The 15,424-nt window shown below is 39.6% G+C and overlaps 1 non-coding gene across 1 annotated transcript; it reads left to right on the plus strand.

Moving 5' to 3' along the window:
* Positions 1-11,303: 11,303 nt before the first annotated feature.
* LOC142876828 (small nucleolar RNA U13) lies at positions 11,304-11,403 on the plus strand. Its single transcript, XR_012923642.1, has one exon. It is a non-coding gene; the product is annotated as a small nucleolar RNA U13 (small nucleolar RNA).
* The last annotated feature ends 4,021 nt before the right edge of the window (positions 11,404-15,424 follow it).

Below are 15,424 nucleotides of genomic sequence, written 5' to 3' on the forward strand. Positions count from 1 at the left end.
TCTGTCTCAAAAAAAAAAAAAATTAAATCTAACTGATATTGCTTACCAGGTCCAAATCAGTTTCGCTCTCCTTAAGAGTTCTTCAGTTTTTTTGTTTCCTTTTGTTTGTATTTTTTTTGTTGTAGTTTTTATTTTTGTATTTTTTTACTTTTTTGTCATTGTTTTTTAAGTGACCTATGTTGCTGAAACAGCAGAGGGAGCTAAAATTAATAAACTGACGGTTGCTGCCATCATCTTCAATGCTTCCAAAGCACAAATATTTGAAAAGCAGACACATGAGTTTTCCACTCCACTAACAACATGGTTTGAACAGAGAGTAGGAGTGCAGTCCTCACCCGGGAGATAAGAGAGTCATAGCACTTAAAATCAGGTGATACAACTGAAATACTGCTTTTACATGTTGAGAAAGCCTGACTCATCCAAGATCACATTCCAGAGAAGCCTTGAGGGAGCAGCAATTCTTACTGCTAGGCTTGCAAATCCACATGCTAAATTCCAATTCTCTGGGAAAGAAGTTAAGCCCAGGGTCCTCTGTAGAGTGAAACATCACCTCCAATAGATGCAGGCTTCCTTGGAAGTGGTCAGGTTGGGAAGAGAGTTCACAGCAGCATGCCATGTAATGTAATTATTGATATATATGGGATTAAATCTACCTTTCTATCCGTCTCATCTGCTTTATATATTTTTGTGTCCATTAATTTTACGTGTTAACTTGACTGGGCCACAGGGTGCCCAGATATTTGCCCAAACATTATTCTGGGTATTTCTGCAAGGGTGTTTTTTGGATGATAATAACATATTAATTAGTAGAATAAAGCTGATTGCCCTACATAATGTAGGTGGGTCTCATCCAATCAGTTGAGGGTCTGAATAGCATAAGAAGACTGACCATTCCCCAAGTAAGGGAGAATTCTCCAGTTAACTGCCGTCAGATTTCATCTGCACCATTGACTCTCCTGGGTCTCCAGGCTGCTGGCCCTCAGACTAGACCTGCACCATCAGCTCTCCTGGGTCTTGAGACTATTGGCCCACACTGCAGATATGGACTTCCCCAATTCTCTAGTCATATGAGCCAATTCCTTACAATACATGTACATCCTATAGGTTCTATTTCTCTGCAGAACCCTGACTACAGTATTCCTCTTTATCTGTAGGGAATACAATTCAAGATCTCCACTGGATGCCTGAAACCAGAGATAATACCAAATCCTATATAGATACACTATATTTTTTCCAATGCATTCATACATGTGATAAATTTTAATGTATAAATTAGGCATAATAAAAGATTAATAGTAATAATAAAATCAAATAATTATAACAATATATTGTAATAAAAGTTATCTGAGCTGGGCATGGTGGCTCACACATGTAATCCCAGCACTTTGGGAGACCAAGGTGGGAGGATCACTTGAGGCCAAGAGTTTGAGACTAGCCTGGGCAACATGGTGAGACCTCATCTCTACAAAAAATTTTTTTTAAATTAGTCAGGCATGGTGGTGAGCACCTATAGTCCCAGCCACTCAGGAGGCCGTGGGGGGAGGATCACTTGAGCCCAGGAATTTGAAGTGACAGTGAGCTATGATTGTGCCACTGAACTCAGCTTGAGTGACAGAACAGGGCTCTGTCTTAAAAAAAAAAAAAAAAAACGTATGTGAATATGGTCTTTCTCTCTCAAAATATCTGACTATACTGTACTTACTCTTCTTCTTGTGATAATGAGAGATACATGATGGGATAAAGTGAAGTGAATGACATAGACATTATGACTTTTCCTTAGGCTACTATTGACCTTAAACAAAAGTGCTACAATACTGAGACAGTGGATCTGAGACTGAGACAGCTAAGGGATTAACAGGCAGCTAGCATATATGGTGTGGGTACACCGGACAAAGGGATGATTCACATCCTAGGCAGGATGGTGTGAGATTTCATCACACTACTCAGAATGGTGTACAAAGTAAAATTTATGAATTGTTTATTTGAAATTTTCCATTTGATTTTTTTGGACATGGTTGACCACCAGTAACTAAAATTATGGACACAAAACAGTGGATAAGGCTAGGGGCGCTATTTTAATATAATTTTCCCTCTCCCTTCACAGTTTTATCATTTCTACCCGTCTCTCTCTCTCTCTCTCTCTTTTTTTCTCTCTCTCTCTCTCTCAACAGTTTGTTTCTATTATTTTAGTGATTACCCAAGAAATTAAAAGATGAGTGCTTAAATGATTGAAGACTAAAGTTTGTCAAATGTCTACCCTCTCCCAGATGATACATTTTAATGCTTTAAATTTTATCTGTCCCCTGTCTGCTTATATTATTGTTGTTGTTGTGTGTGTTTTTTAATTCTATGCTGTTATTTTCTTTTTTTAATTTCTCAGGTTGCTATTACTGTTCCAAGGAGTCCATGTTCATTTAGATTTCCCTGCAGTGGTAGGAATGCTAATGTCCCTCCTTTCGGACATGCAGTAAAATGGCTCTTTCCCTCCCTCTTGGAGTTAGACGTGACTGTATGACTTGCTCTGACATATGAAGTGGGAGTGTTAGTAACCTGTGTCATTCTGAGCAGAAGTCCTTAAGGACCACTCTGTATTTTGCTGTTTCCTTTCCTCTCCTGGCAACCAGCACCATTCCAGAAGGTGGAGGGAACGTTCCAGAGGGAGGAGGCTCCGTATAGGAAGCAAAGCCTCCACAAGCACACAGTGGACATGGGCATGAGTGTGTCCTTTGTTGTGCCACATTGCCATTCGGCCTATCCTGACTGAGGAACCCACTTTTTAAAACCACTTTCTTTGCTCCTCATTCCATCTTACATTTCAGCCCTTCCATCTGCCTTTACTTTGCTTCCTCTTAAAATTAACCTTTCAAATCTCCTATAGTGTGGATCTGCTGATGGTAAACTCTCTCAGTTTTGGTTTGAGGATAATCTTATTTGGTCTTCATATTTAGAAATATTTTTCACCAGGTATAGAATTCAACGTCGGCAGTTATTTTCTTTTGGCAAAATGAAGGCATCATTCCATCATCGTCTGCTGTCTATTGTTGCTGTTGAGAAGTCAGCTGTCATTAAACCACTTCTTTAAAGGCAATCTGTCTTTTTTATTCCCCTCTGAACTCTTCCAATGCATCTTTGGTGTTCTTCATTTTCACTATAATATATCTGGGGGTGGACTTCTTTTTTGTTATCTTATTTGAGGTGTTTTGGGCTTCATAAGATCGTGGCTTAGGGTCTTTAATCAGGTCTCAAAATTCCCAGTGCTGTCCTGTGAACTCAGGCCTGGCTGCAGGGCCTGTACTCTTGGCCTCTGTGCTGTCTCACATGGTAAAATAATCTGCTCAGCTTTCCTCTTGATAGGCTTGGTATATAAAGATGAGTTTGAAATCATGTTCCATGTCTTTCACTTTAAGAAAGAAGTTAACTATATGAAAAGTTTTAGAGGGATCCCTTCCAAATCAATAAAAATTAACATTTCAGAGCTTAAAATACACTTCAGATATTTGGAGAATTGTGTTCACTACTTCATTCCCTGATTATGATACTGAATAACTAAGATGCTGCCATCTGCATATTAGTCTTACTAATCTACTTACTAGTTCATGCTTCTATCTCATTCCAAAAGGAACTTATCCAAAGTCACACAGTGAGTCTCTAATGGAGTAGGTGCTAGATCCTTGGTGTTTTGGTTTTACATTTACTGATCCAGACACTAAACCAATCCAAAAGCATACATGAGCCTTTTTCCCTGCTATATCTGAGAGCATTCTCAATCAGCATTCTTTATCCGTGCCACAGCTGCTAATACAGAAGGTGGCAGTGCATTCATTCTTATTAATATGCTGGAAATATTTGCTTCCCAACAGCTGTCATTTTGCATAACTGTGAACACAAACCATAGACACCATCTGGGATGTCAGGGCAAAGGGGAGTGTGGCTGTTTGAAATTCCCTTCCAATTTAATTTCATAGTTTTTAAAAGCCTTGTTTTTCTTTCATGATAATCATAGGGAAAATAATTAACAATTATCCTCTGAATGATAAAATTACTACAAATTAAGAAACAGTTATGAATATAATTGACAAATAATTATGTGACAGGAACATGAAAAGTGCAGAACGAATGAAACAAAATTAATTCAAGCAACTGAGAGATAATTTTGTTTTGTATTTATTTGTTTGGGTCCTGTAAGGAGAGACTGTCCCAAGATGGCTTACAACACCTAGAATTATAATTCAGAAGGATACCTGAAGAGCATGCTCACAAACATGAGTGGTGTATTGAGTGGCACTGCCAGCAGCATGTGGCTCTAGGTCTCATTAGGACATGCAGAAAACCAGCATTATCCCAACACAAAGTGTTCAAGACAATTGACATGAATATGAAGCATGGGGTGAATATGATAAGCCTAGACCAGTATTTCCTTATTGGGAGTTGATGTCAGCAAAAATGGCAAAGGAAGGACCTCTAAAAAGTCTTTCTTCCATAAAAAGCAAAGAGAAAATGTCAAAAATTGGTCAGAATCAACTTTTTTCAGAACTCTGAAAATTAACTAAAAGCTTGTAACAACCCAGAGAATGTTTATTCAAGAAAAATGGCTGAATCTTGGTAACAACAACGGGCTTCATGGCATTTTAACTTGTGTCTTCCCACTCCCTTCTCTCTGGCTCTGTGTTAGCTTGAAAACCAACAGCCTCCGCATCACAGCAGCCCGGCAGCCACCAGATAAGGACAAAATGGGTTGGAGTTCTTCGAGGCCTCCTTCCTAGAGAATTGCCGTTATTTTACCTGTCAGGTGGTTCCCCTGAGAGACCTTACTTGCAAAATTGTCTTTATTCGATCTGACTCTGAGCTCACCTGGTGGCAAAGCCCATGTCTGGGGACATTTGTCAAAAATATTTAAAAGCAAGTTTTTAGCTTTGCAGCTGCCTGAGGTGGTAGATAACAGTTGGGGCAAATAATAGATTAACCAAAATATTTAAAAGGTAAAGAGAGGTAGAAAATGAGATGCCCACAGGACTTTGAAAACTCCTACATATTCCTGCAAATCTAGAAAGCCACACACACAAAGGGCTGTGTGCATGCCCAGTGTTGTACACACGCTCAAGAGAGACCTGAGAAGTCCCCAAGCTCTTGTGTCTGGTGACCCCGAAGGGCTGTACAATGAGGAAGTGAAGGCTAAGACAGAGTTGTCAGCTGCCTGTCTGACATTTGTATTTTTTCCACTATTTTAAATTATGTAACCCTGAATTATTTCCTCTGGATAGATTCTAGAACTGCAGATACTGAATCAAACAGCATACATTTTTAAAGTGTTCTTCATAATACTGCCAAATTGTTTTTCAGGAAATGTCTTTCAATTCATATTCCCATTGGCTATATATAAAACCCCTGGTTGAAAATATATAATTCCCACACTTTAGTATCTTTTCTTTCTTTCTTTTTCTCCATTTTCCCTCCCCGTATTTCTCCCTCTCTCCCTCCCTTTCTTCCTTGCTTTCCTTTAAAATAAAGCCCCCTTTTAATTAGGCTTTATTTTTTTTTTTTAGCGCAGTTTCAGATTCACGGTATGTACATAGCTTTTTTTTCAGGTTGGCTCCTTTCACTTAGCCAGGTGCAGTTACGCCTCCGCCATGTCTCTTCGTGGCTTGATGGCTCATTTCTTCTTAGCACTGAATAATATTCCATTGTCTGTCATAATTTTATATAATGTAATAAATAATAATACTTTAAATATAATAACTTGATTTAACATAATATTTTTCTGGCTTGCCTTTATTTATTATTTATTCTTTATTTATTTTCTTTTATTTATTAGGTAGTTCCTCAAAATTTCCACTATTAGCAATTTCATTTTCAATTGATATAATTAAAAGCAACATCAGTCACTCTTAGCAAATACAAGATCACAAATACATTTTGGTAATTTTTAACTGTAAGAAGGACAAAACTGTTTCTAGAGCTATGAGTATTTGTAAACTGTGACAGCGCTGGGAAAATTTTCTGATAAATTATTCTGAAACATAAATTTTAGCAAATCTAGAGATTATTCTCACAGAATGAGTTTTCTAAAAAAGACTTAACTCTTCATATAAATCAGTTTTGTATAAATCTGAATTTTATTTTAAATGTAAATTTACACACTGGCATTTTAAGGTTTTTTTCTGGCATTTCCGCTAACTTGTAGAGGTTGTTTGGAATTGCCTTCATGATTTTTATGTAATTTAAAACATATGCTTATGCATTTTATAATTGCATCTTCAATTACAAGGAAAATTTAATTTTAAGATTGTCCTCCTCATTAATAATTGGTTCATTTGAAGCATCTTATAAAAATGGTGTTCTTTTCTATTGAATGCAATGACCTTTAAATTTAATTTCCAAGCCTGTGGATATTTGCTTTGCCATGTACCAGTAGCTTAAAAAACCAGAGATTCCACACTCTGAACATTCTGTAATAATAGCTTCCTGCAATGCCCGTGTGTATGCTTTCCTTTTGTAATAATTTACTGACAAAGTTTACTGCTCAGTCACCCGTGGCCCCTGTCCCGCACTCAGGCCAGAGAGCTAACATTTGTGCAGACGTTGCAGGGATGGGCTCTGGAGACAGAGCCAAACTGCCTCTCACCAGGGGACCGATGCTGCCCCCTTGCTTCGAAGCTTCTCCTTTTTATTGTGACTGCAGCCACTGACACTCCCACCACCAATCAAGGACCAGGTCCTGACCAGCCACCTGGCCTTTGCTCAGCACCGGGGCCACTGGCATGTCTCCACCACTCACAGGTATGTCCCATTGTCCCATCAGATGTTACTTACAAAACACAAATTCAGGGATAAAATTAGGAATTTCGAGATGATACAACAGAGCATTAAACCAAACATGATGCTAAGTGAAAGAAGCCGGTCACAAAAGACCACACATGATTCCATTCACATGAAACCGAGTCCCACCCCCCACGAAGCCAGCGCCGGCTTCCACTCGCTCATTTCCCAGCTTGGTGCTGCCTCCCACCAATAGCACCCAGGGCTGTTGGGAGATGGCAGATGTCTTTTACCCTGTGTGCCCCAACCACTGTCACCCACGCAGTCACCCCACATCCTCCATACGCTCCTCTTTGTGTTAGGAAGTCCTCCAGGGGTGGCCATGGCTATCTCCTCTATAGGCTTTTGAGATTATTGCTCCACAAAGCCAATGGGCCCTTCCAATCCAATGGACCCTTCAGATTAATATGCTCTCTTGCTCCCCGTCAGTATGCTGCCTGTTTTGCCAGATAAAAGGCTGGCATCCTTGCATGAATGGTACCACCCTTCTCTCTCCACCCATACTGTCTCCCTTGTTCTCCCTGCTGGTGGCAGCATCTGGAAGGCTGAGGTGCAGACAACATCAAAGAGATCCCATTCTAGCAATGCAAGGGTTACAGTCTCAAGACTGCAAAAGATGACATGTTTGGATTGCGTGTTGTTCTGTTTTTAAGCTGTAACATTCCAAACAGAAAAGTAAGCCTGGCCAGAAAACAAATCACTGTTCAAATTTTCCTGCATATTCAGGGTAGAATTTGCATCTGTGGTCATCTTCAGTGAAGCCCAGTAACAGCCTTGGAGAGAGTCATCGTGTTCATGGGCATGCCAGTAAGTGATGCAGCCACACCACCACCACCACCACCCCGGCCCCACACTCCCACCCCGAGAGGAAAGATGCAATCAGTGTTAAATAAATGGTGTCAGGGAACTGCAGAGACAAGATCTGTAATCTTTCAATACACACACATTCCGAAGAGCCATAGCCTTTGAATATTAACAATACTGCTACCTTTCTCTAATGATGGGAGATGTGAAAGTAGTCAGGAAGAAAGCATTTGACAGGCTGAGCTCGATGGCTCACACCTATAATCCTAACACTCTGAGAGGCCAAGGCAGGTGGATTGCTTGAGCTCAGGAGGAGTTCGAGACCAGCCAGGGCAAAAGTGAGACCCCCATCTCTACTAAAAATAGAAAAATTAGCCAAATGTTGTGTTGTGCACCTGTAGTCCCAGCTACTCGGGAGGCTGAGGCAGGAGGATCGCTTGAGCCCAGGAGTTGGAAGTTGCAGTGAGCTACGATGACGCCATGACACTCTACCCGGGGCAACAGAGCTAGACTGTCTCAAAAAAAAATGGCATTTGACAAGAAAGAACACAACAGATGATGCCTAAACAAAAGGAGATGGTGCTTGGATACTAAGAAGAATTTTTACATACACTGATTGGACAAGAGACACATACTTTAATCTCTCTAGCCATTTTTCTAAATTTTCATCAATAATTCACCATATAGATCAGGTTGTCTATATAGACAAGGGACTTGCAAAAAATATTTTTGCAGAACTCTCAGGTAGGAGGGGTAACTCTAACCTCCCTCATGAGCTTGTAAACTTCTTGATGTGCCTGTTTTATATACTATGTATCCCCAGCACCTTGTTGAATTGAACTGTTCTATACATATGAAAACTGGTGAAATCCATGGGTCTTTCTAAATGATTGCCTTGTACAAAAATTGTTTGAAAATAATTGGAACTTGGCGATTACTTTATAAAATAGAGATTTCTATATTGGTTTTTGACATAAGCCACATTGGAATCATTTAGCTTTTTTGAGATTCGGTTAATAGTTTACGACTGCCATGCTTAAGGCACTTTTACATACATTATTTCAAGTCACCATTCTGACAATCATTACAGCAACTGCATTTACAGCAGAGTGTCACATTAGCAGAGCAAGCATGAAAACATGGTACTTGAGTTTCTAGAGCATTCGTGGCCTGCGTCTGAGAGCTGCAGTGTTCCCTCCACCCCTACTCTCCGCTTGCCTCTACATTTTAAGCTACAATGTCTTATTATAAATCCTTCCCATTAGTCCGACCGGCTGACTGGTTGTAACTGCTTTGAAATTGCCATTCCTTTCACACAACAATTGACACCGTTCACCTGCGGATTATAATGGTGGCTATTCAGCTGCTCCTATGCTGCCATAGCTATTAATAGTAGTGTACGTACAGATCTTCAGGCAGTGAAACAACATATGTGACAATGGTTACTGGCAGGTAAGCTACACGTCTCTGCAAAAATTGGTTGAGATTATGCTTGCAAATGAGTGCCAGCTGTCCTTTATAGACAGCGATTCATCACTCCTGGAAGACTCTCCATCTCTCTGCAGCCTTAGGCTCCATGCAAATAGCTCCTCACCATAGTCAGAGCTCGGCAGCCATTTGAAAGGCTTAAATGAAGAGAGTGGATTTAGTTTGGGGTGGTCTGGAAGTTCCTGGCTATTTAGGACATCCGTCGTTCAAACATCATCGCGTTGTTGACTTTGCCGAAGCCTCACTCTTCAGAACACCCTCATGCCACTGCCTGGGCAGGATGCGAAGACTGTGGGATGGGCGGTGTGTGCAAATGTCAGAGGAAAGTCTCTACTAATCCAGAAAAGCCTGAACAAAACACGCCCATTTTATAATTCATGTCCTGTGTTAGAATTCATACCCGGACTTCTAGGTAAATTATATTTCAACTAGGATTTAGAAATTATTGCAGAGCATAAGTAGCAGACAGCCAAAGTAAATTCCATGATTATATATGAGCCACTATTTTTTGTTTATTCCAGTATTATTTGTCAAAAAAAGAAACTAAGTACTGATGCATGCTGCAACACAGGTGGACCTCAAAAACATTATGCTAAGTGAAATAAGACAATCACAAAAGACTATATATCATATGATCCAACTCTATGAAAAGTCCAGAATAGGCAAATCTATAGGGACAGAAAGTGGTTGCTGGTTGCACAACCTGGTGAATGTATGAAAAAAACATTGAAGTGTGCACTTCAAATGGGTAGATTGTATGATATGTGAATTATGTCTCAATGAAGCTATAAAAAATTTTTGTATTGGGGTTTAAAAAGTATTCATGCTGTACTGCAAATCATAATTTGACTCTAAAAATCGGAAAAGTCTCAGTTCGTAACTGGGTCATTGAGATCAATAACTTTAGGTTAAAGGTCTGTACACAGCACCGAACATGATCATTAGAAAGGGCAGAGCTATAAATAGTCTGGTTCTCATGCTCCGGCTACTCCGTAACCCGACTACGGCTCTTCTCGGACATCTTGTCAAATTCCGAAGGGAGGATCTAAAGAAAGCTGTTACGGCACCGGGGGAGGTGACACTGCAGCGTGGCGTGCCCCAGAAACGGGAGCTCACAAATCAAGCTGAAACTTGGTGAATCTGCAAGACTCACGGCTCACATAAAAACATGCTAACACGACTGTAAATTGATACGCCACCAACTTGAGCTCTGTCTTCTTTCACAACACTGCTGACACTGTCAGGCCCAGACTCTGGGGAGAATGATCGCAGGGCGTTAGATTCAAACAGAGCCTCCCGTGGCTTGACACAGCTTTTTCGGCGGCAGCACGAGACAATCTCCAGCCAGCTTGCAGAAGAATAGATGGGGCGCAGGTCCTCCGACACGTCTTAGGTCAAAACAGCGTACAGAATTTGAAAGAGTTAATTCACAGAGTCCATAATAAAGCTGTGGGGATTTGGGGCCCTAAATTTAACTTCATTTAGCCCTTTAGAACAAGAGCAAAGTATCTATTTACCTTTACTTACGAAAGCACAACCTGGCTTTAAAATCTTGGGAGCACGGTCTTAAAAGGTCACAGATTGAGAATATTGCTTCACAAATGTCTTTCTCTATCACTCTTTTCTATTTTGTTCCTTGTGTGTCTCTACTGGAAATCACAGCAGTCGAAATTGCCTCTTGAAATACCTGGGGGTCCAACCATCTTCCAGGAATCTCCATTTTCTGGGCAAATTTCGCCTCCTAATCATAGGTCAATAAGGCATGCGCTCTGTGAGTGGTTCAGAGCCATCATCCTCTGCTTTTTTTTTTTTTTTTTTTTCTGTTTTGCATTTCTAGCTCCCTTTGGGGGTCTCCTCTCTCTAGAGTGCCCTTGTTTCTCATCATGCTACCAGCCTTCCCGGAAGGCAATCGGCAGCCATGCACACATCAGCTCTGCCTAAACCAGAAAGGGCCTCTCTGGAACTTTCTGCCTATTTCTAGTATTCTCAGCAATGACCTAAGGTTTATCTTTGTTCATGCAATCCCTCTGCATGTTGAATTCATGACATACTATTTGGTATTCTGCATTTCAAATTCTCACTTTCCGTAGTTTAAAATGTTATGATTTTACACTGTCAATCACTAGATCGAGTTATTTAGTAGGACAGTCTGCTTTCTTTATATATATTATCTCCGACTAGGATTGAAGTGAGCTGTTTTTCACAGGTTCATGTGATGATTAGAGTCTCATGCTAACGTGTGAGGTGTGCCTCCCTCAAACTTTGTTACTACATCGGCCCTTTACCCTTCTGATGTGAAAAAAAAGAAGTCTTTACTAATTATCACTTAGACTGCACACTGAAGTATTTATAAGACACGTGTTGTCTGAGATTCACTCAAAATGCTCAGAAAGAGTTATACTGGGGAAATAGACGACATAAGATTGGGAAAATCTTGACGGTTATTGGAACTGCATGATAGGCATAGGGGAACTCATTATTCTTCTTACTGTTATATGCGTGTTTGAAGGATTTTGTAATAAAAAGTTAATTTGAAAAAATAAACTTTCCTCTAAGGATAGCCTCAATGTATGGCCTAGAGAGAGTTTCCTGGCCATGGCATGGGGGAGATGGGGAGGTAGGACTCAAACAGAGCCTGGCAGTCTTCCTGAGTTGAAGAAACACTTGAGAACTCAAAACGATTAGGATGGCTAGAATTTGGAGGTCAGAGTATCAGAGAGGAGAGAACTATATGGAGAGGAAAGAGTCACACAGAGCTAGAGAAAGTGTTCTCTTATGATCTGCAAAGGGTTCTCCTCAAGCCTTCAGCTGAATAATGAACAGTACATGGGTATAAGAGAATTATCTATAGCTGAGGAAAGAACCACTGAAAAGCAAGAAGCAGAACAATCTCCGAAGTTCACACGTGGCAGGGAGTATTTTGTGTTCCCCAGCCAGAGTGGAGAAACCTTGTAATATGCAGAGAACTGGGAAGAGTACTCAGCACACTCATCAGGTATTGCCTCAGTGACTGGGCCAAATTAGCCTCACCTTAGGCTGATTTATTTCCACCTAAAAAGTGTAAGCTTTTTATCAAACTGTTTCTAAGTAACTTAACTGCATCCCAGAACAAAGCTCAAGAATATTTCAAGAAATACAAATATGTCTAGCATGTAACAGGGTGAAACTTATAGTTTATAGTTTATCTAACATCCAATAAAAAATTACTAGGTATGAAAAACAAATAAAAACATGACCCATAATGAGCAGAAAAATTAATATGAGTAGGCTCAGAAATGAGACAGATGATAGAATTAGTGAACAAGGACATTAAGAGAGTAATTGTAATTATATTGTATATGTTCAAGAAAGTAGAGAAAAGCATGATCATGTCAAAAAGAGACATGGGAAATATAAGAAAGACCCAATTTAAGCTTTTAGAAATGAAAAATTAATAGCCAAAATAAAAAATGCACTTGATGAGATTAACAGCAGATGAGATTAACAGTGTACTTACTCACATCTAGACCTTACCACCGACTACACACCTAGGCTAGATGGTACGGCCTATTGCTCCAAGGCTACAGACCTGTACAGCATGTGACTGTGCTGAATACTATAGGCAACTGTAACACCATGCTAAGTATTTGTGTATCTAAGCATATCTAAAGATAGAAAAGGTACAGCAAAAATACAGTACAAAAGATAAAAATGATACACCTGTATAGATCACTTACCTTGAATGGAGCTTGCAGGACTGGAAGTTGCTCTGGGTGAGTCAGTGAGTAGTGACTGTGAAGGTCTAGGACACTACTGTAAACTACTATAGACTTTATAAACACTGCACATAAAGGCTACACTAAATTTATACATAAAATATTCTTTCTTCAATGATAAATTAACCTTAGCTTACTGTAACTTTTTTACTTTATAAACTTTTTACATTTTTAAAAACATTTTGACTCTTTTGTAATAACACAGCTTAAAACACAAACACGTTGTACAGCTGTACAAAAATATTTTATTTCTTTATATCCTTCTTCTATGAGACTTTTTCTATTTAAAATTTTATTTTTACTTTTAAAACTTTGTTGTAAAAAACCAAGACATAACTACACACATTATCTTGGCCTCCACGAGGTCAGAATCATCAATATCACTGTCTTCCACCTCCACATCTTGTCCCACTGGGAGGTCTTCAGGGGCAATAACAGGCAGGGAGCTGTCATCTCCTGTGATAACAATGCCTTCTTCTGGAATCCCTCTTGCAGGACCTGCCTAAGGCTGTTTTACAGTGAACTTTCCATTTTAAATAAGTAGGAGTGCACTCTAAAATAAGGATGAAAAATATAATATAATATATATACATAAATCTGTAACATAGCTGATTATTATCAAGTATTATGTACTATACGTAATTGTATGTGCTATACCTGTATACAACTGACAGTGCAGCAGGTTTGTTTACAATAGCATCACCACAAACATGTGAGCAAGGCATTGCACTGCCACATTACGATGGCTACAACATCACTAAGCCATAAGAATTTTTCGGTTCCATTATAATCTTATGGGACCACTGTCATATACGTGGTTTGTCATTGGCAAAAAAGTCTATGGGGCACATGCCTGTGCATTATTTTTTGCATTGCTTTGAGGAGGTAATTTGACCCTAATTCACTGATTTAACTGTGACAGGAACTCATGACTCTACAAGTCACCAAAAATTAAAGTAAAACAAAATCCCTTCCAACTAAATAGAAGTCAAAGTATGGAAAAACTCCCCAAGATCAAGCCACAAAAGAGACATGTCGTGGCCAAGAGCCCAGGAAATACCAGCTACATAGCCAAATGGGGACAAGAGAAATGTAGTTTAATCCCTGGGATCTTAAAATTAAAATGTTTTTAGTGTCACATGCTACAGAGAAGCCTTTCATGAAAGGAAGAGTCAATCAACGTGGCAAACTTCATTGTTGTTTTATTTTAAGAAATTGTCACAGACACCCCAGCCTTTAGCAACCACCACCGTGATCAGTCAGCAGCCAGCAACATCGAGGCAAGACCCTCCACCAGCAAAAAGAGTCCGACTAGCTGAAGGCTCAGATGATTGCAGTTTTTAGCAATAAAAGTATTTTAAAATAAAAAAAAAATGTTTTCAGTTTTTTTTTTTTTTTTCACTGTTGATCCTCTAGTCTTGTTGATTTTGACCATGACATTTTCTGTTCAAGGCTAGAGCTATAATTTTAGTTGAGTAGAATGAATGGCCTTTTGCCTCCTGCATGCACAGGCCCTGGAATTAATCCCGTTCCCCTGGTGAGAAGCTACATGACTTGCAGCATGTCCAGTAACCTCTTTTGCAACCGACTTCCCATGCCAGGGGAGGCTGTAATCAGAAGCCAGCCATTGATTCTAATGCTACTAACACACAGTTGCTCACTTGGACAATGTTTGAGGGAGATGGTTAAGCTACACAGAAGAACTCACACTGCTGTGGGTGAGATCAAGTGTTCTAATTGAAATACCTGAGCAAGAAATTGGTGCTAAGAGACCCTACGCCAGCTTCCAGGTCCGTGCTGTCTAATAGGAATGTGTGAACCACAAATACATTTAAATTTTTTTTTCATAGCCATGTTTGGAAAAGTAAAAAGAAACAGATTAAAATTAATTCAGTGATATAGTCTACTTAATCCAATGTATCCAAAATGTTACCTCTGCATGTAATCAATATAAAAATTATTAATGTTTTATTTTTATAGTAAGTCTTCAAAAGCTGGTATATATTTTATACTTTTAGCACATCTCGGTTTGTTTATTTATTTATTTATTTATTTTTGAGACAGAGTCTCACTTTGTTGCCCAGGCTAGAGTGAGTGCCATGGCATCAGCCTAGCTCACAGCAACCTCAAACTCCTGGGCTCAAGCAATCCTCCTGCCTCAGCCTCCCGAGTAGCTGGGACTACAAGCACGCGCCACCATGCCAGGCTAATTTTTTCTATATATATATATTAGTTGGCCAATTAATTTCTTTCTATTTTTAGTAGAGACGGAGTTCTCGCTCTTGCTCAGACTGGTTTCAAACTCCTGACCTCGAGCAATCTGCCCGCCTCGGCCTCCCAGAGTGCTAGGATTACAGGTGTGAGCCACCGCGCCCGGCCCACATCTCGGTTTAGATGAGCCACATTACAAGTGCTCAACCATCACATGGGGCTGCTGGCCACCATACACGACAGTGTAGTTCCAAATGATTGATGGTGGAACTGTATAAATATATATAAGTAAACCTTTGACAATATCCAAGTGTAAATTGAATATTTTATTTATTTATTTATTTTTATAT

Source organism: Microcebus murinus, chromosome 15 (genome assembly GCF_040939455.1).
Source record: "Microcebus murinus isolate Inina chromosome 15, M.murinus_Inina_mat1.0, whole genome shotgun sequence".
Lineage (NCBI taxonomy): Eukaryota > Metazoa > Chordata > Mammalia > Primates > Cheirogaleidae > Microcebus > Microcebus murinus.